General features: G+C 43.8%; 1 protein-coding gene across 4 annotated transcripts in view; it reads left to right on the top strand.

Annotated features, from left to right (window-relative positions):
• syt1a (synaptotagmin Ia) overlaps positions 1-19,897 on the top strand; it is a 123,217-nt gene that overhangs the window by 51,893 nt on the left and 51,427 nt on the right. For 2 of the 4 annotated variants that reach the window (XM_029495665.1, XM_029495662.1), the window contains exon 3: positions 1,245-1,319. The exons of 1 other annotated variant lie outside the window; for it this stretch is intronic. The gene's annotated coding sequence lies outside the window, so the exon portion shown is untranslated. Of the gene's footprint in view, positions 1-1,244; positions 1,320-11,255; positions 11,352-19,897 lie in introns of those variants that run through there. One more of the 4 variants, XM_029495664.1, reaches the window with a different exon arrangement.

Here is a 19,897-nt window from a genome sequence, read left to right as displayed (position 1 = left end):
AGTCGGTCACCGCCTCCTTTGTCTTACTGCCTTTAATGTGCAGGTGGTTCCATTCACAGCAGTCGACAAAGTTGTACTCCAGATTGTTTCCCGGAGATATACATGTCCAACAATGGCTGTATCACCAGAGAACTTCTGGAGGTGGCAGCTGTCAGTGTTGTGTCTGAAGTCTGATGTGTACAGGGTGAAGAGGAAGGGCGATGTCTGCCCAGATTTTTTATTTATTTCTTGAGAATATTCACAGTCCTGAAAGGCTGATTCACACTGACTTTGGCAGCCTTTTGAACTGTCATTCAAAACTAATAATCCTTGACTCATGAAAACTATTGTCCAGAGGATCAACCATTTCCATTTCAATTTTACAACCCAGTTGACAAACTGTTTGCTTGATTATTGTTTATTATTATTATTACCAAAGGTAAACTGTACAGGAGCAGACCAACAGGAAGCCTTAAGATGAAACAGATAATGCGTTATGACTTTAAAAATTAATCATATTTACCTCACCATACTTTTTACTTTTTAACACCCCCGTTCTGACTTAGACCCACAACACAAACACCCACATCTGAGGTGGCTCTTCTACTTTGTGCCACCTAATGTTAATATTACTCATAATTATTTACTTTATACTTTTTGATTATAGACGCTTCAGTTAAATACTAAAGTCAGTTATCAGTTTGAGCGTGTTTGAAAGACTACACAAATAAACTTTGCGGTGAGAAATGTACCAACCCAACCCTTCATTGCATGATCTGAAGCTGAGTCTTCAACACTAAATATGACCAATTTGCTCTGAAAACAGTTCCCTTGATCCGGGATATCTGCCACCCCCCCCCCCCCCCCCCCCCCCTCTGATGGGTGCAGATTACCTGGCTGATGGAAAACTCGACAGGTGCAGAATGCACAGGCTTATTTATCCGCCTGTTTTCCAGACACAGTTGTTTGACCACATTGTGCTTGTCGATTATTTGGAGATTTCAGTTGCAAAGCGGGTTTCTCGTCTGTGTCCCGTCCACCTGCAGCTTACTGCCTTCAGATGAGTCAGAGCAGAGAGATCTTAAGACTGATATAAGGGATACCACAGCTCACCAACAACCGTCAGTCTGGTCCCATCTGTCAAATGAGAACCAGCTAGTTTCCTTTTCACGATTTCTTTTTGGATATCAGGAACAGCTGGAGCGCCCTGTCTCATTCATTTGTGCAAACATGGTCCTTTTATTTCTTTTTCTTATCTCCTCTAGATCTGAGGACTATCTGCTGGTGAGTGAGGCGGCAGCTTTTAAAGAGACACTTCGGAGGCCATTATAGAGTTAAAGGTGAGTCTCCATTACTGCAGAGCAGCAAACATCTGTTTTCACTGTGATGCTGAAGGTCTGTGATCAGTGTCAAGTGACCTGCAGCGGAACAAATGCTGCTTTCATTTTTCACCAACTGTTTCCACATCTCTTTCTTCCTATTCTAGATGCAACATGTTTGTTTCTCCTCAGGAATCATTTAAGATGAATTAAAGCCTATGTTATTGCTGTGTGCTGCACACGGGTAGCAGATATTTCATTGTTCATGCTTCATATAGCATTGAAGATTCAAACTAGCATGAATTCAGTGAAGCAGCACTCACCAGGTATCTTTAAAGCTCAGTCCTGACTGCAGGTTTGTGTCTGATTCCAGCTATTTGTCTTTCACTTTTGCTGTAATAATAAAAACATAACCAAAAAAAAAAAACTATTGGAGATTAGACCCAGAATAAAAGATAAGATTTATTTGAATATGCAAATAAAAAGAAAATCTAAAATGAAAATATGATACAAGCGCACAAGGTTAACGGTAGAATGTCAGTGTGTAATATAATAAAACTAAGGATGAAATACAGTTTTTAGTGTAAAGGTCATTGCTCTGAGTTTATGAGGATTTGTCATACTCTGACTCCAAAAAGCTGAAAAAAAAAGAAAAATGTTAGGTTTAGCTTTTAAATAAACCTGAAAGAGATCAGCATTAGTACAGATCTTATTTTCCACTGTGGCGAAGCAGAGACTTCGGCCATGCTGACTTAGCCATCAGGTTTTTGATACAAGCCGGCGGCTTCGTCTTTTATCATGGATTTAAACCTCTGCAATCCTCCGTTTGCTGTCAGCCACCATCCTCTCACTCTGCACTTCTATGTTAAAGTCTGTACTTAAACACAAATGCTGGTTCAGGCAGGGTTCAGTGCCTATTTACCGAGGCATTGTGAGTGATTCCGGCCTTGTTAAATCCCATTTTCTTTCGTGAATGTGGAGCTCGGCCTCCTCCGGGCTTCGTGAAGGTTGGACGAAGGAAGCCGGCATGCCGGCTGGAGTCCCAAAGAGCAGTCCAATTTTTCTTCCTTATTGCTTGTGACACATCCAAAGTGGTGGAGCACCATTTCCACATGGAAACGCTGCAGAAGGGGGAGAGAGGGAGCGAGGAAAAAATGCAGGACCATGCAGCTCGGATAAGTGTTATCACCACTTCCTGCTCCTGCGGTCCTCAGCAAAGCTCCAATTTTCTTTGCTAAAACAACACAATTCACTGGCATCCATTAGGAGTGTGACCCTTTATAGCTTACTCCGCCTTTGGGCTCGTAGTCGAGCAGGAGAATAAGGGCTCACCACCAGGGAATAAAGAGTGCATTAGAGTCTGGCTGACTCCGTGACACCAACTAAATGAAGACGTTATATTCACTCTTCACCTCCATCTTTCACTCTGCTGGACTGGCCATGTTTGTTTACCCCACGTCTCATTTTAATCACACATGAATCATACGTGTTTAATCAGCAAAATAATTCATGTGCAAATCATCTGAGGTGTTATGATTATTTCAGATGCATGTTGTCCCAAAAATTATGAATAAATTGTCCCAGCTGTCAGTTTTATTTATTATATTCTGCTTGGATGTGATTAGTCCTTGTTTTTCTCTGCTTTTAAATTGTTGTTGAAAGTGTTAACGAGGCCCCCCCAATAATACTGAAAAATATTATTGTTTCCTCACATTAGAAGGAAGCGGTCCGCACTGATGTGTCTTTAACAGCATTAGTGAGTAAACAAGATGCATTGAGATCTGTTCTGTTGTGGAAGAGCGGTCCAGTGATGGAGCGCCATGAAGGGCACTGTCAAGGTGACTTATAAGGGGCCTGAGAAAAGGGGCAGGGTTTCCCCACACACACACACACACACACACACACTTGTGTTCATTCTCAAGCTTGAGATTAAGATCTCTTGTTGTAATAATTGCTCTGCCAGGCGGCCTAATTCTGCCAAGTAGATAGCATCACACCCATCAGGGGCTATAGAGGGAACCTGACACCAGCTGCTCATGTCCTTTACATGTTCCAGTGGGCTTTGGTGGAAGGTAACGGTGCCGTCATGTGATGTGTCTGTTGATGGACTGGCATGTGGAGAGCTGCCAAACCTCCCAGCTGTCCTGGGCTTCCGTCCAGTAAACACAGGAAGTAGACGTAGGGGGGAAAAAACTAAACAAAAAAACAACAACCCTCAGGTGGGATTTTAACACCTGATGTACAATAAGGGCATCAATCATCCTCCGCAGCCCCAAGATACATACAGCTGGCTGCCCGACCCCCTCCTCCAACGCCCCTACCCACCAAAAACCAGGTGCTTGACAGACAGTCAATCCAATTTAATGAGCAAACGTGCCACCGTGCACTGTCCCGTCTGCTCTGCGCGGCGAGACACAGATCTAACCAGACTGCTTTAATCAGCATACAGTCGGGGCACAGCAGCACCCAAAGCAGCTTCGTCAGGATTCATCTCTCAGAAAGTTCCTCGGAAAGACTTTTCCCGTGTTGACTGACACACAGCCGGATTATAGCAGGCGAGCGGAGGGAAGCTACACCTCAGATGTCTAGACTGCGTTTTCTTTCCTTGTTCAAAGCAGCCATGTTGAAGGTTTTTTAGAGAGAACACCAACAGCCACTGTACACACAGCATCTATATAATGATCAAATACACATCAGATGTTTGAAGCTGAAAAGATAAGTTGATTGAGTAAGAAAATCAAACAGCAACAATTGTAATGACTGATCTTCATAGATCACTTCTGCTTCTCCTTAATTAGTCAGTCAGTCAGTTATTGGACTGTTGGAGGGACATATTTTATCTGAACACGTCACCTCAGGCTTTGGGAACACTTTCTGTATTTTAAAAATTGATTAAGTAAGCCATCAAAAAAAAAAAAACCCTGTCGTGCCTCAGCTTCGTCTTTGAGAGTGTTATCACTTCTTCTTGACTTATGCACGAAGATCCATCTTGAGTGTTTATTTTTCAAAAAATGTTTGCAAGTAATTAGTAGCATGACAAAGTTTGAACATCAGATGCTTTACTAAATCAGCTGAACACCGACAGAAGCAGATTTTTGTTGTAATTAATCACACCTTTTCTTATCATCCAAACATCATTGTGGAGATAATGAGTATTACACTGACGACTCTGCAGACTTTCCTCTATCATGTGTTTGTAAACCAGAGGCGACATCTAAACACTAATGACTTGTTTAAATGTGTCGAGATGTTTGGTATCAATAATAAGACAGTTACAACAACACATTTTTATTGTTTACTTAAATTTGTCAAAATTTTATATATATATTTTAAGATTTGCCAGACAATAAGCTCGATCAAAAACACTCTGAGCAAACCGTTTATTTTACAGGACGACCTGTCAGAAGCCTGAGTAACTGAATTACTTCAGACACCATGATCTATTGCCTTCACTTGGCAGTGGAATAGCATCATTATTTTGGTTGCCTGTCATAATATTCCCCAATACAACTGTGGGTGTTTAGATAAGGAGGTTGGGCGCCTTCTTTGTAAAGCTGGAATGATTTAAACGACCCCTGTATAACATGAGCGTGTGTGATCAGAATTTAAAACCAGGGAAACCTTTTCATTCGCTGTAGTTTTGGTTGAATGGCAGGTGGTTAATTACTCAGCAATGAATTCCAGAGATTCCCTCTCTTTCTGGTGGAGAATGTAGGTCTGTCCGCGTCCGTATGTCACTGCAGATCTGTGTTAGCACGGATGCTCGTGCAGCACGTACAGTATGGGGTGTTTGGGTCTTATCACGCCGCTGCAGCTTACGGATCTATAGAAGGAAGTGGAAAGTGTTGGAGCCGGTTTGAAAATGAATCTGCTGAATTGGAAATAAAATTTGCTGACAGATCCTGAGCTTCAGCATTGGGATGAATTAGCTGCAAAGGTGAACGGCACCTTAAGTGGATGATTGTTTATTTGCATTTGCTGCCTTAGTCATAAACTCAGAGCATGCACATGCCGCTAAAGTCAGGTTGCATGCCTTACTAACGTGGCACATTTAGTGTATATCTCACTCTGAGCAGAAGAGCGAGTCCTCAGCGGTTGATTGTGACTTTTCTGCCTGCGTTGGAGTCGCAGCAGCTCTTCTCTCTTTGTTCTCTTTTCTCTGTCCAAATTTGCTGGTCTTTAACCTCAGCTCATTTCTCACTTGACCGCTAATCTACACTTGGCGCCACAACTGTCCATGGTAGAAAAAGGAAGTTAGCCTGATGCCTGATCCTTGATAGAAATCCCATAGTTTCATTTTGGTGTCAAAAAGGTAATTTCCACATCATCACCTCACTGTCAAACTATAGAGCTCTGAAAAAGCAGCCAGGCCTTCTCCACAGACACAACTCTCATTTTCTGTTTGTGTGAGAATGGCCCAGAAATGTTTTCTGATGATGCTTACGACATACAGAAAAGATGACATATTTACAGGGAGCAGGATGCATAATGCATGTGAGCTCCTCTTCAATTTATATGCTAAAGATACTTCTGACAAAAGGCAATGCATTCAGATGGCAATAGAAAAACAAGTTTTGCATATAGTGAGATTTCACTCCGGCTGACCTGGCCCGGCGGTAACGGGGTTGCTAAGGTAATTTAATTATCGGACCCCTCCAGGCAGGGGTAATTACTGCTCTCTAAATCCACACTAATCCCCCTTCTGAGTCCCCTGCACAGACTCGGCCCGGGGCACTTTAACAGCCAAAGCGACTCCTCCATCCAGACCCAGGCAGAAAGGGGGTCCTCCAGAAAAACCAAAGAAAACACTCTGTTTTGCACAACGATACTCCTTGATGGCTTGATTTAAGGATGACGTGCCCGCTGCTTCCTGTGCTGTGTGCGTCTCTGCCTTAGTGTGTCTTTCAGTCTGGTCATCAATCCCAAGGAATGATCCTCTCATGCTGCACCCCCTCCTTGTGTGAGGCAAAGGAGACTCTGGGGTCAAAAAGGCCACTCATCTCTCCATAAGGATGTAGTAATTACAGCTGGGAAGATGAGGATGTGACCTCTGTGAGCAGCAGCAGCGCCTGGTGACTGAAGTTAGAGGAGGGCTGGAGATAAAAGCTGAGCGTGTTAATCAGACTCCAGAAAACTGCTGGAGTCACCACCATGGCCTCTGGTGGTTGTTAGCTTAATATTAAAATGAAAATAATAAGTAAATAGATCAGGTCTCAGCTGCAGCATGGTAATGTTGGTGCCAGGATGTCTGAGCCGTTGTAATGATCCGTTTTAAGAGCAGTATTTTGACTTTAAGGGAGTCACCAATGTGGATAACAAATGACTTAAAACATGTAAAACAACCTTCTCGTGTAATGTAACTGTCACACTATTACGATATGATTTTCAGCGTCTGTCATCTCAATGTTCTGGTTTTATTTGGCTCGACTTTACAGAACAAAGCTGCTGAACAGTGTGGAGCATTTAACAGCATGGGCTTACCTTTGGAGTTAGCAGAGCATAGTTACATGCACCACATGGCCAGAAACAAGACTCCTCTTGAATGTAAACGTTTCGATGTGTGTGCTCCATATGCGTTGATCTGAATTCAGATTAATGTGTTCACTATATATTCACTGTTATTATTATTACACTGATTGTTTTTGCTCTTATATTCTTTGTCGGTTGCATTGTCACACTTTGTGTTGGTGCGTCAGAGACTTCAGAGCTTTTAGCACCCCTTTTCATGTCAAAAAGGGCCACACTTACAGAATCCTTTTCCCAACATGCGCATTGTCCTGTTTGTGTTGAGTTAAGATTGATTCTTCAATAACAAAATCCAATGGATGTTGACAAGCTTGTTGTGTTGCTACTGTGAGTTTGTGTTGTCAGAGTGCTGTCAGAGCACCAGTCAAATGCACATCATAACAACATAACTTGACAAGATAATAATAATAACACATTTAATAAAAACAGCACCAAAAAATAACTTGGAATGGAAATCAGGAAATCAAACAAAAGCACTTCAAATATGTTGAAAACTGCTTAGAATTATGGTTAACACAATAAATCTGCTATTTGTAGCGGCTAATACATGCAAAACTGCAGTTATGGTCTTTCAGTCACCAAGTAACTTAATAAGACATTTTCTAGCTTTAAATTAAAATTTTCTGGCCTTTTTCGCTCCTCTTCTAACCTTAGACGCCAGCCGAACATCTGTGTGACATCAGCGGCATTGGCAAGTGTTACCGACCCCAGCAGGTGTTCTGTGTGTAACTGTGTGCGCTGTATTTCCTCGTTTGTACATGTGTGGGTGGGAGTTTGTGTACAGTACTGTATCTGCAGCACATGTGATGGGGAGGGGGAGTTGTTGGTGAAAGGAGCACCTGTGTGCTCTGAAAAGAGTTCTCTCTGAATAGCTCCATATTTGAACAGCCACTTATCCAACGATAAAGCTGTAAGTGATTCGTTGCAACTTCCTGCCTGTGGAGAGAGAGAGAGAGAGAGAGGGAGAGAAACAGAGGAAGATTAAATGAAAGTACCAGCTGTAATTAGGGATACTTTCCTCCATTTGGAAGAGCATGTCTCTGTCTCAGAGAGAATTAGCACTAGATACTCAGGGTGGGTCAAAGCGATACAACTTGAATGGATTAAGAGGCAAAAACTACGATTTAGTGTCTCTACGTTAGTGAGCTTAATCTGCAGAGATCAGTGTTATTATTGACCATCGGTGCTGACTTTGTGAATGAAGGTGCAGGATGCAGAGCTCTGCCAAGTGTGCAGTGTGGGTGGGTCGGTGGATCGGAGTATTTCTCTGGCCAGGACTGCATGTGAACGCCAGCTTTTTTTTTTTTTTCTTTCAAGATTCATTTTCTTGTGCAGCAGCGGGGTCAGCAAAAGCTTTTCTCGATTGAATGTAATCTAATGAGGCTGCTGGCAGCATTCAGTTCAGCTTGTTTGGTGCCCTTCACTACTGCCTGACAGTTTCCACAATGATTCATGTTAGGAAACTTATATAGACGTTAGCACCTGCAAAATATGCTGCCAAGGGTAGATGGTGTCTCCTTTTAAACAGCAGAGGTCACCTTGTTTTCCATGCGTGATGTGAAGCTACATGATTTTTAAGGAAAATTCTCCTCCTCCTCCTGCACTCACACACATACACACGATGAATACAAAGATTTGACCAGGACATAAAAAAAGGAAAAAGGTTTTACAGTGTTTACAGTTTGAGAACAGTAAGTGTTGTTTGTTTTGTGGGGGGGGTAGATGAGTTGCAAAAGCTACTTCCTGTTCTGGAGCTTCAGGTTCTCTCTTTTAAAGGCTGAATAAAACGAGTGATTCAGTGTCCAGAGGTGACCATTCAAATGCTCCTGACATTTGGGAAATTGTCCTTTTCGTTCATCTATCTCCGTTTGTTTCCCCACCTTTTTTTCTAAATGCCATTTCCCCCCTTTATGTCGCTTTCCTTGCTTTTCCCTTCCTTCTTCTAGTAAGATCGGCCACTGAGAGCTCCTGATGTGAAAGATGCATTTGTGTTTATTCTCTTTCATATCCCTTGTTCATCTATTTTGAAATGTGTACTGCTGCAGCCCCCTGACACCAAAGTGTAAATGATGAAAGTTGACACTGCAGTCAAAAGACATGCTGCATGTGACAGTGTTCTTAAAAGGCTTTTATTTTTGTCAGAATGCATCAATAGACTGTTTTAAACTTAAGGTTTTTAATCATTATGCTTTGTTTCTGAATGTATTTTCACAGTAAGCATCTTTGACATTGAGCAGATTTCTGTTAAGCCACACAGTCTCCTGAATGGCTTTTGAATTAAAAGTAGATTTCACAAAGTTATGGCTTCCATTTGGTGCTTGCTCCACCTCTGGGAGTCACTGCTAGTGATTAGGAAGCATACTATTTCTTGATATTAAGATGTCAGCGCTGTGGTTTCCAGTTTTTGTCCACAAACAAATTGTTGACGATAGAATTTAACGTAAATTCTCCAAGATACCCGTTGAGAAAACTATTTTCTGTGGGAAAAATAAGGATATTCTGACAATAGAAGTTATGTGCATGTGCTCTGCACCTTTAGGATGGTAATCAGAGTATAAAAACCCGGCGCAGTCATTAGTAATTTCACGGCTGCCTGGATTTTTCCTGTTCAGAGCACCATTAATCTCCAAACAACTGCAGTGGAGCGTTTACTCTCTTTCTCAGAGAATTTGTTCGGCCAAAACTATTATTTTCCAGACAGTTTACATCTTTAAGGTAGATAAGGCTTGAGGTGTTGAAGGTGTGCAATTTCCAGCCCCAAGCTGTGATAGCAGATGGCCTCTGCAGCGCTGGGGTGTGTGTTTAGCCGACTTTGTTGGTCCAGGCGGCAGATATTCTCCTACGAGGACGGCCTGTGATGCTCAGCGTGGATGCACTTCTTCCTCTGCTCATTAAGGTCAGGCCATAAGACTGCTGGGCCTCAAATCTATACCGGCCACATCGCATCGACTCCCCTCGCAGCCACAAAACACAAGAGACGTAACCACGTGCAGTCGGTGAGCCAAAGCTCATGCACAGAGGAGCAAGCTGTGCGGCGTCCAGGCAGGGTGTAAGCTGGTAATCATTAACCCAGACTGCCTGTTTGCTTTGCCTCGGCTCGGCCTATATGTCTGTTAGCTTTTACCTGCGTGTTGTAACTGCTGACATGGTTTATCACCCTCTGCGCTTCATTTACAAGCTCGACCTCTTCCCAGACGTACACGCACACACCTAACGTCTGCCCCTGGTGTTACAGTTTCCTCAGGCTGATGTTTTGTAGGGAGGAATGAAAACCTTTCACACGGCTCATAATTAAAGTGTGGACAAAACAAGCAAAACACTCTGAAGCAAAATTCAAGGATTTCCTGGGGAGAAGATTGATTGGATACAAGATGTCCCATCAAGGGAAACCAGAGCGTGGCTGGAAAGGCAAACGGGAAGCACATTAAGGAGAAACACACATGCTGCTCAATTACAATTTAACACATAATAACCCCAAGCCTCGTCCACCATCCAACCAAGTGTGTCTTTTTACGGATGTAAAATATGGACCTTTAATTAATAACGATGCCATTAAATGCCATTAAAAGTGTGCTTTATGTCTAAAATATGGGATTATGTAAAGTCCATTCTTACGAGTTGACTTTAGACCAATAAGGACACTTCCGTCAGGTCTGACCCAATTCAGGGCGGACTTTTTTGATGCTGATTTTTATCTTTTACCTTTGCGTCTGCTGCCCCCTCTCTGGGAGAGCTCAGCGCCACATCTGGTCAAACTGAGAGGGGAGGGGCGGGTGGGGACACCAGGCCGCTTCTTCAGGCAGAGCATTAACATACACTTACTCTGGGAATGCCCTTCAGTAACTGTCTGTGAAAATGGGGCGTAACCAGCATCGAATGCACCAGCGTGACCAGAGGAGACGGATGGATGGAGAGAAGAATAAGTGTGAATGAGCCGCGAACAATGTGTGTCTCATTACCATTATTCATGAAATCCTCCATTCAGTCTTGCATAATGTGCTTTGTCTCATCCTCAATCAACAGAAAACAAGTTTGCTGGCTGCGAGTGGAGAGACGCATCTATAGTGTCTCCAGTTTGTTTTCATGGAGCAGAAGGTGTGAGTGGGTGGGGAAAGTGTCAGAATAGTGAGCTGAGAGAAAGAGGGGATGTGTGCATTTTGTCTGACAGAAGACGAGCAAGAGAGAGAGAGAGAGAGAGAGAGAGCGCGAGAGATAGTTGGGGGAGGGGGCTGGAGTAGGTGGGCGGGAAGAGAGGAGGCGAGTGTCGCGGACACAGAGAGAGAAAGAGAGAAGGAATAGCGAGCTGGAGCTCTTGACTTGCTGTTCGAGTGTGCAATTGCGAGTGTTTCTTGAGCTGTTGTGAGAAAGAAAGGTGGACACTGTTTTTTTTTCTCTCTCTCTCTCTCTCTTTTCCTCCTCTTCTGCTAAAGTGCCGAATTGCGCTGCGCTCAGAGAAAGCAGAACTTGTCTTTCTGAAGCCATTCCTTGGCTTGTGAAGAGGATCCAAGAAAGACAGCGTGCTGCCAGGTAAGAGACAAAAAAAAAAAAAACACAAAACATAAGAGATTGTGTGGCTGTAAAGTCAAATTGCATGAGAGCTCTCGTGTGTGTTGCTGCTTTGAAAATAATGCACGTGATGCCCAGTTGGAAAGACGAACATGCTGCTTTTGATGTGTGCACATGTGTGCGAGCACGTCAGCAAACATGGCTCAGGGGCTCAGTACTGTATGTGTAATTGGAAGAGTCGGGTCGTGTCGAGGAGGAGGATGAGTGAGGTGTAGTGCCTTTTTGACAGCAGCTCAGCCAGATGTTAGGAACAACTGAGATCAGATTGATTTTGCAGAAACTGGAAAGAGTTCCGTCTCACTTTCTTGTTTTACAACTATTCCCTTTGATGTCATGTGGAGCAGAGTTTGATATTCACTACCAGAAGACAGTTTCTATCAACACAAACGTCTAAATATTGACATCGATCAGCAGCCCTGTGTGTATTTTTCTGGAATGTTAAGTGGATGGGAAGCAGCCTCCCACAGAGGGTCAGCCTCGGTTTGGCAGTGATGAAGTCACGAGACTCGGTTATTCCCCAACAGAGAAGAGAAAAAGCGTGCATGCATTTAGCTGTTGCTCTGGCTCCCCACCCCGGCGCTCGCTTTCTTTTAATGGGAAGGTTCTACTGTAATCGAATCACTGTGCTGCCTTCCCTGCTGTTTGTCATTTCCCCTTTGTCATCCCTTATCGCTTCCTCTCTGCCTCTCTGTCCTCATTATCCCAGATTCAACTGAAATAAACTTCTCGATCTTGCTTCCCCACCATCTCTTCTTCCGCACTCTCATACAGTAGACTGTTAAACAAAAGGCCAGAGGCTGAGCAAAGCTTCTCTGCTCTTCATTACATTTTCTTTCTTTCTTCTCTCATTCAGAAACATGAGAGGTGAAGGTTGGTAGATAGTAGAGCTTCAGAGAGCGACTGTCTATTTGATTATATTGTCCTGCGCTGGAACAACCTCAGTCTTTTCAGAAAAAGAAAATCCATTCAGTCAGATTACAGTTCCATTTTGACTCCCATTTTTCCAGCACCTTCCAAGTCCTTTATTCTTCTACAAGGTCCCATAAACCCTATTCACGTCCACGATGCCTTTGAGACTGCTGGGAAAATTGAATATCAACGTCCAACAGTGCACCTGAACAATCTGCTTGCTGTCCATAGTGGCTAATATTGCTGTCAGATTTTTGTATCAAACATACAAGTCACAAGTTGCATGTGCAAGCTGTTTAAACACACATCTTACCCACATGTGGTCCAACAGCTGTGTGTGTGTGTCCACGGAGTGTATCCAGCTGTGAGAGCTCTCTTCGCATCAAGAGTCAAAGAACGTCTCTGGCACTCATTCACTCAGTGTGGGTTTGTTTGTTTCCTCTTTTGTGTTTGTTATATCCGTCAGCTGCTCGGCCTGGAGCGGCACGGTACCGTATTGAAGCTTAAACACAGCTCAGCCAGAATGCTGACCTTCACACAACCTTCAGTGCGTGTTTTTGAGCTATTAAAGGGTGGGAACGGTTATGACTAATGACTTGTGTCATGAGGCTGTTAAATCAGAGCGTAAAGGAACTTAAAAGTGAAATAGAGGAGAGAAAACTGGCCCTTTGGTGTCAGTTTCGGGGGGGGGGGGGGGTGTATATTTATAGATGTTGGTGCTTTCACCATATGTGGCTGTTGGGGTGGATCACTCCATCCATAGAGGTTACAGCTTTCCTGCCCAGAGCTGCCAGCTCCTTTCGGTCCACTGGATGCCAGTCCACCCTCACTGTGAATCATTGCCTCGTCCACTCTGATTGGCCGGCTTTTCAACTCCGGGGAAAGACAGGATGAAGAGGGATCGGCCTCTCCTGGGCAGGGATCAGCCGTTCTTTTCACACAAGCATCCCCCCGGATGCACATTCACAATGCATCCATCTGAATGTTAGAAAAAAGTGTTCTGAAGCAGAAAGTCAAAATAATAGGAAATGCCTTTTGATTGCCGAAAGGCAGCATGTCCGCTTTCATCTCACTTCATATCGCACATCCAACCGGTCGCTTAAGACAGTCGCACATTGAAGCAAAGCAGGAATAACTGACATCATTCTTTTTGTAGACGGCCTAACTGTTATTGGGTTAAATATCCATCTCAGGGATGTTTTCAAGCTGCCAGCCCTCCCGTCTCTTTGTAGATGACGCTGTCACATGTGACAGCTCTGAAGCAAACAGGGCGTGGAGCTCTCTGCCTGCTGAGACTCTGGCTTGTTTGCCTCTTACAGGCAGAGATCAGGTCCAAGCTGCTCCACCCAGCCAGTAGAATTCATCCTTCTTCCTCTTTCTCTCTCTGTCGGGAAAACTCAGCGCTGAATCAGAACTATGGACAGCGCTCCTGCTCTGAGGGAGGCTGCGGCTTCAGCACCACCACTGGTGGACAGCTCCAACAGTCCAAAGCAGATTCGGCCAAACTACAACAACACAAACGGCTCCAACATGGACAGCAACACAAACTACTACACTCAGAACTGCAGACAATTTAGAGTCACCAGTTAACCCAAACATGAGCAAACCCACACAGATACGGGGAGAACATGCAGACTCCAGCCCCGGGAACCGAACCTGCGACCTTCTTGTTGCGGGGCAATAGCGCTAACCACGATGCTGCTGTGCTGCCCACGATAATACATTTGTGCTTCCAAGCCAACGCTGACTGTCAGTTGAATCCGGGGGTAGTCCGGGTAAATAATTACAACTGCTGCCAAACATGCAGTTCACTGAAGTATTAAATCTGCCTTCCTAAAGCTCTGTGGCTGCATGTTGCTTAATCTGTGGACCTGAAGACGTGTCTGCTTAAATTTGTGTTTTTACCGAGAGACATTGACTATAAGGCAGACTGAATGAATATGTTTCTGTGTCGACAGCATTTTCTTTGAATAATTTGACTCATAACTCATTGCAGATAGATAATTACAAAGGAAGTAGGTGTATTATGTGAAACCTGGTAGTAAGGGGGTAAGAGTAGTAATTTATCATTATCAGTAAAATGAAAACCATCATCTAATGGTAGCTTATTCCTTGACGTGACGTTGCAGAGTGCTGCATGAGCTCTCTGTTTTTTTGTTTTTTTTCATTTTACTTTCACCTCAGCTTTGTCCTGCTCAGCATGACTACATCATACCCCAGAAGAGTCATTCATGGCTTTGTTGATCCCTTTTATTGGTTTTAACGCACGTTTTTTACAATGTAACATACAAAGTATTTTAAACCACAGTGATGTGATTCCACTTTATTGCATTCATAATTTAGTACACACTTTTGTAGCTGGTCAGAAATTGGTTTCATCTAATTTACCTTTTCTGCTTTGATAATGGAAAGGCCAGTGAGAGGGTTTGAACTCAGACAACCAGACTCTCATTTGAAAACCAACTGGGATCTGCTCTTTGAGCTGAGGACCAAGAGAAGCCGGCGATATGAGAAGCACTTGAGTTCATGTGTTTACGCTCTCACAGGCTCACACGTCCACACTCATATTCATATATGGGCTCAGCATGATGTTAATTCTTTGCATCGCTGCCTTTTCTCCCAGCGCAGTGCCTCTCCAGCCCACGTACCCCCCGACAGAAACGGCACGAGCTGCAAGTCTTGCCCTCGAGCTTCAATATCACCAGCGGACAGCAAACCACCAGTCACTCCTCTTCTCGCTCTTCTGAAGCCCCATACACATGTCCCCTAATTGAGACAGCTAATAACTAACCAGGGTCATTTGTATGTGTTTGCATTAGCATAATTGAGTAGGCATGAGTTAAGTGTTTTCCACTGGTGTCTGAATAACACTGTCCGGAAAAGAGGCAAAGATGTGCGGCTGTGTTTGTTTGGCTTGGCAGCATCCATGCGTTCAGTCTCCTCTTCTCTTCGCCTGTCCTGCCTTGCCCCTCTTCCTTGCCACCTGTCAACGCCATAAAACTAAGGTGTGGCCTGAGCTCCTCTCCTCTGAGACGGCACGTCCTCTGGAAACTGTCTGATGGCCAGACACTAATAACCTGAGAGCTTTCCCAGTGTGAAGCCTGACAGCATCACACACATGCCCGCTTGGACGGCGCTCGGACTGTTTGTGTTCAGCAAGTTAATTTTTCTTGTGAGGCTGGAGAGAGTTCACACAAATGGTTTTACCCTCCGCGCTCATCAAAGAGGCCGGGCGGCCTCTCTTCATGTCTACAGCCCATCAATAACCTGTCCAGTAAGCAGGGGAGCCCCGATGTCGGGCACCAGGAACATTGACGGCACGAGGTGGGGCACGTAAAGAGAGGTGATGTGAAGTGGACTCAAAGTGAAGAAAGGGATAAAGGAAGGAAGGTGACGGGGGGCTGGAGCAAGGTTATATTTTCCATCTCGGTAAGCCGCAGCTGTCATCCTTGTCATTTCGGTGTTTAAATCAACGTGCTGTCTGTTGAGATCTGAGCGGAGAAGAAGAGCTACTTTTTATCACTACATCTCCGACTCCACAGAAGGCTGCATATTCACCAGAGACCTCCATTTACAGAAAGGGAAGGGGGCAAAAGCTGCCAGCACCAGGAGAGCGCAATTTCTTCTAGTACTCAGTTCGCAACACACAGGTTACTTGAAGGTAAAAGGAAACTGGAGAGCAGCACACCCCAAACATAGTTAATTGTTGCATAGCAACAGCCCATCGGTTTTCGGAGGTTGAGCAAAGCCTTGTTTTGTGTTTTGTGCAGAATCGATCAAAAGATGGTTTTGAAAAATGAAAATAAAAAAATCTGATTTTTATAACAAGCTGACAAAGTCGGTCAGTTGTTTTTTTTTTTTTTTGTTTGTTTTTTCCCGCGGCTGGATTCACTTTGACTGCAGCTCAGATATTAGAAATGTTTGGATTTAAATCAGTCCTTTGAACAAAGCAGGATAGTTCATGAATTCTGGGTGAATTAAGGATTTTTATTTTTTCCAGAAGCCACATCGAAGCGCTCAGTTCAACAAGCAACAAGACTGTCTGTTGAAACAATTCAACATCATCTGTCAATCTGATTTTTCCCTTCTCATTGTTCTCTCTGCGACAATGCTGTTAAACCTCGCATCCATATTTCCCTGTTTTGTTGTTGTTGTTGCATTAGCCTGGGGGAAGGTGTCAAATGATTTTATGTTAAGGTTAGCCAGTCTAACGTTGTAGCACTACAGACCAGTCTGATGTTTCTTTGTAGCTCCTGGACAAAGGCTCTTTTATCCAGCTATCCGCCTTCAAATCTATGATTCAGAGTTCAAATGAACTGAATGACGGTCGTTTAATTTCCTGGATCAGAAAGGCCATCATCAGAGACAGATCCTGAATGTTGATCCAATCAGACCAAAGTTCAAATGTAGGTTATTATAAGACTTCAGTTATTCTACTGTGACGAGTCGCAGAAGGCAGACATTTGTAGACCCTTCATAGAACTTTAATGGCTCAAGTACAATATAAAGAAGATGAACAGTAATTTATGTATTTATTTACTTATTTTTACAAAGATAACAAATAATACAAATATCTGGAGCAGTACTTAAATGCGTCCTAAATATATATGGTTCTATTTTATTGATATATTCTGTCTTGATATATCACTAACTCCACCCTTCCTGAAAGTCTCTTGTTGTTCAGTGACCTTCCTGCTCAGTGAGGAAAACCAATGCTTCATTCATCCCAATTCCTCGTCTGCTGATTATTGTCTTTGACTTTCTTTCTTTCTGCCATCCAATGAAACCACAGCAAACACGAAATTGGGTTTCCATTTGCTCTGTTTCTTGCTTTTTCCAGGGTCACCTAAGTGGTGTCAGCATCCCTCAGTAACCACCCAGTCAGTCCCAGTCAAAGGACCCGTCACGTTAAAAGGCTGCCACCGAGCCGAAAAAGCCAGGAGGTTATCTCAAAATCAGGCCTTTTCTCCAAACTCGGTCCTTTAATGCATCGACATACCCTGAAGGTGACCAAAGCTGCACTAAATGGAGGGTGATCATTGATCTTCGATGTCCACTTGGGAGTATATTATCAGCTACCCCATCAAGGAGGTCCAGTATGGGAGAACCAGATCCCATTACAGATACGTGTCAAAGCCGCTCACAGTTCCAGCCCACATGAACGCTGTGTTCATGAGCTAAAGTGGGATTTATGTCTTCATGATTGCAAGACTGAGGAAGTAAAAAAAAAAAAAAGAAAAAAGGAAGCATTTCAGAGCTTTTCAAGTTCCTTCCTCTTCCTGCTGAGGGAGGAAAGTGGCCCATGCAAAAGGCTTTTGTGTGAGTGCAAATGCACCTTTTGCCTGCATCCCTTTGGTGAGGTCTCTCACAAAAGCAACAAAAGCCAAAATGGAAGAAAAAGAAATCGAGTCAATCAGTTCTTTTGAGTTTTCACTGGAGGGCACGCCAGACATTGTTCTAAATTTCAGATGCCAGGAGGAAGCTTAAAGTCAAATGTTTCACCAGTACAATACTTTATCTGCAGCTCTTTAATGGCTCCACCTCATTTCATATTACCTGCTCTCAGATCAGAGGAAAGAGGTGTGTGTGTGAGATTACTGTGATCAACAGCAGCACATTGAGCTCATGCATTATTCATCCATCGCCACTTTCACCTACTGCCAAAAGTCGTGACTGATTTAGTTTTTTTTTTTTTTTTTTCGTTTGTTTTCTTTTGTTTGTTAGATTTTTTTTTTTTGTGAGGGGAACCATGGTGTTCCTGAAACATCTGAAGCCATATTAATAAAATCTGGCTTTCGATCTGAGCCTGGATGTGAAGAGGCTGCAGTAAAGTTTAAATCCCAGGACTTCTCAAGGACTTCCAGATTCCATCACAACTTGAAACTGTATTAGGAACAGTACAGTAAACATCAGCTTCCTCTCTTTTTTTCTCGTCAACCCCCCAGTCCTCCTCTCTCTGTGACATGATAAAGCCTTCAGGAGAAACAAATTAGCCTGGATACACAGAGCGAGAGACAAAACAGTGTAGATCACTGCCAGAGCTGCTGGATTATGGTGGCTTGAGTTTGACATTCGCCGAGGACTCTGTGCTAATTTATCGTTTCCACCAGTGGTTGCCGGAGCACACCCCCTGGAACTAACAGGTCTCCAAGGAGTAAGTGCAGGTGGAGATCACCTGTTGCTGCTTCTTCAGGGCACAACACTGATAAGTTGGTGTGTGCTCAGCTGCAGATGTGGCTAGTTTGCATGTTGTTGTGTAAAAGCAGAGACCTTTCAGTCCTAGATGATGATAAAACTACTGCTTTGATATATAAACTTCATTTCTTTAGTTATCATTCAAAGGGTGGAAATAAAACAATCTAAAGTGTTTTGGTATAATTTTTTGTCCAACAGATAATAATCAAAATTATCAATAAAAGTGTGTCCATATCTGCTGCCTTACACTGCTCAAACCAAAGATGAAGCTCCCTGACTCCAGGGATGTTTAAAAAGTTTAAACAAGCGTAAGCTTCTTTTATTTTTAATGTCACTCCAGCAGATCGAAATTGCTACATGGTCCTGATTTCCATGTGAATACATTTTACTAACATTGACAATTTGCATCTTAAGCGAAGCGGGCAAAAATGAACACAACGTGGACATTGACAACAAAAGCGGATGGTTGCTGTTAACATCGGCTTGGTAATAGGAAACAAAATGCATCGTCAGTCACGTGTTCCCTCCGTACGGGTGAGCGCCGGTTCAAATGCAGGTTTGACAGTTTAACAGCTTTACGCCCTCCAGGCACGTCCCTGAACGCAGCGTTTAAATCGGTGTCTAACCTTCGGGGTTCTCTCCTGTTCGTGTCTTAGCCCACCTGCCCTTTCCTCCCCCAGTCGGTCAATCAATCCACCGGGGTGTCACACGCTGGTAAGCTTGACTGGCACGAGGATTTTAGAGGTTCATGTACACACACACACATATATATATATATATACACACACATCCGAGCATTCTTTCTTTTCGTCGTACGAAGATGATGCTCAAAATGGCATCACACGCCTCTCCTGGATGGTAGGAGGAGGAGGAGGTTTATCTTCCTACGGCCTGTTTCTACCAGTGTCAGGCCTGGTGACTTCAGCCTGGTCAAGGACCTTCCTCTCAGGTCATTAGGCTCTTAAAAAGCCCGTCTCCTCTGTGCTTTTAATGCTCAGCAGGCACCTCTTCTATCGATCCCTGTATTGATCTCCTCCAACTGGGCCTATCTGTTTGGCCCGGAGCTTCCAGAAAAACATCCTATCATGTCTGCGCCCACGTTATTATGCCACTTGGACACTATCTGAGCTGCATCCTCTTTTGTGTCAGCGTGATGAGCAGTGACAGCGCTCCCAGTCAGGTCTTTCATTGCATGCACGGGGAATATTGTGCGTCATTGTGTTTACCAGAGTGAGTTGGGAGCTGTCTACCGCCCCAAGGCAGCGCTCTGCAGGCGGGTGGGGTCGAGGGTTCAGGGTCGACCCTGAGCTGCATATCGGAGCATGGCAGTCGGCACTCTCTGTCCTTCTAATGATGAAATGCATCGTGTTGTGAGTCCCCCCCCGTCACTAGTGTGTATATTT

Source organism: Echeneis naucrates, chromosome 23 (genome assembly GCF_900963305.1).
Source record: "Echeneis naucrates chromosome 23, fEcheNa1.1, whole genome shotgun sequence".
Classification (NCBI taxonomy): Eukaryota; Metazoa; Chordata; class Actinopteri; order Carangiformes; family Echeneidae; genus Echeneis; species Echeneis naucrates.
Note: the sequence above shows the minus strand (reverse complement) of the source record. Positions and strands in the feature narration are given on the sequence as shown.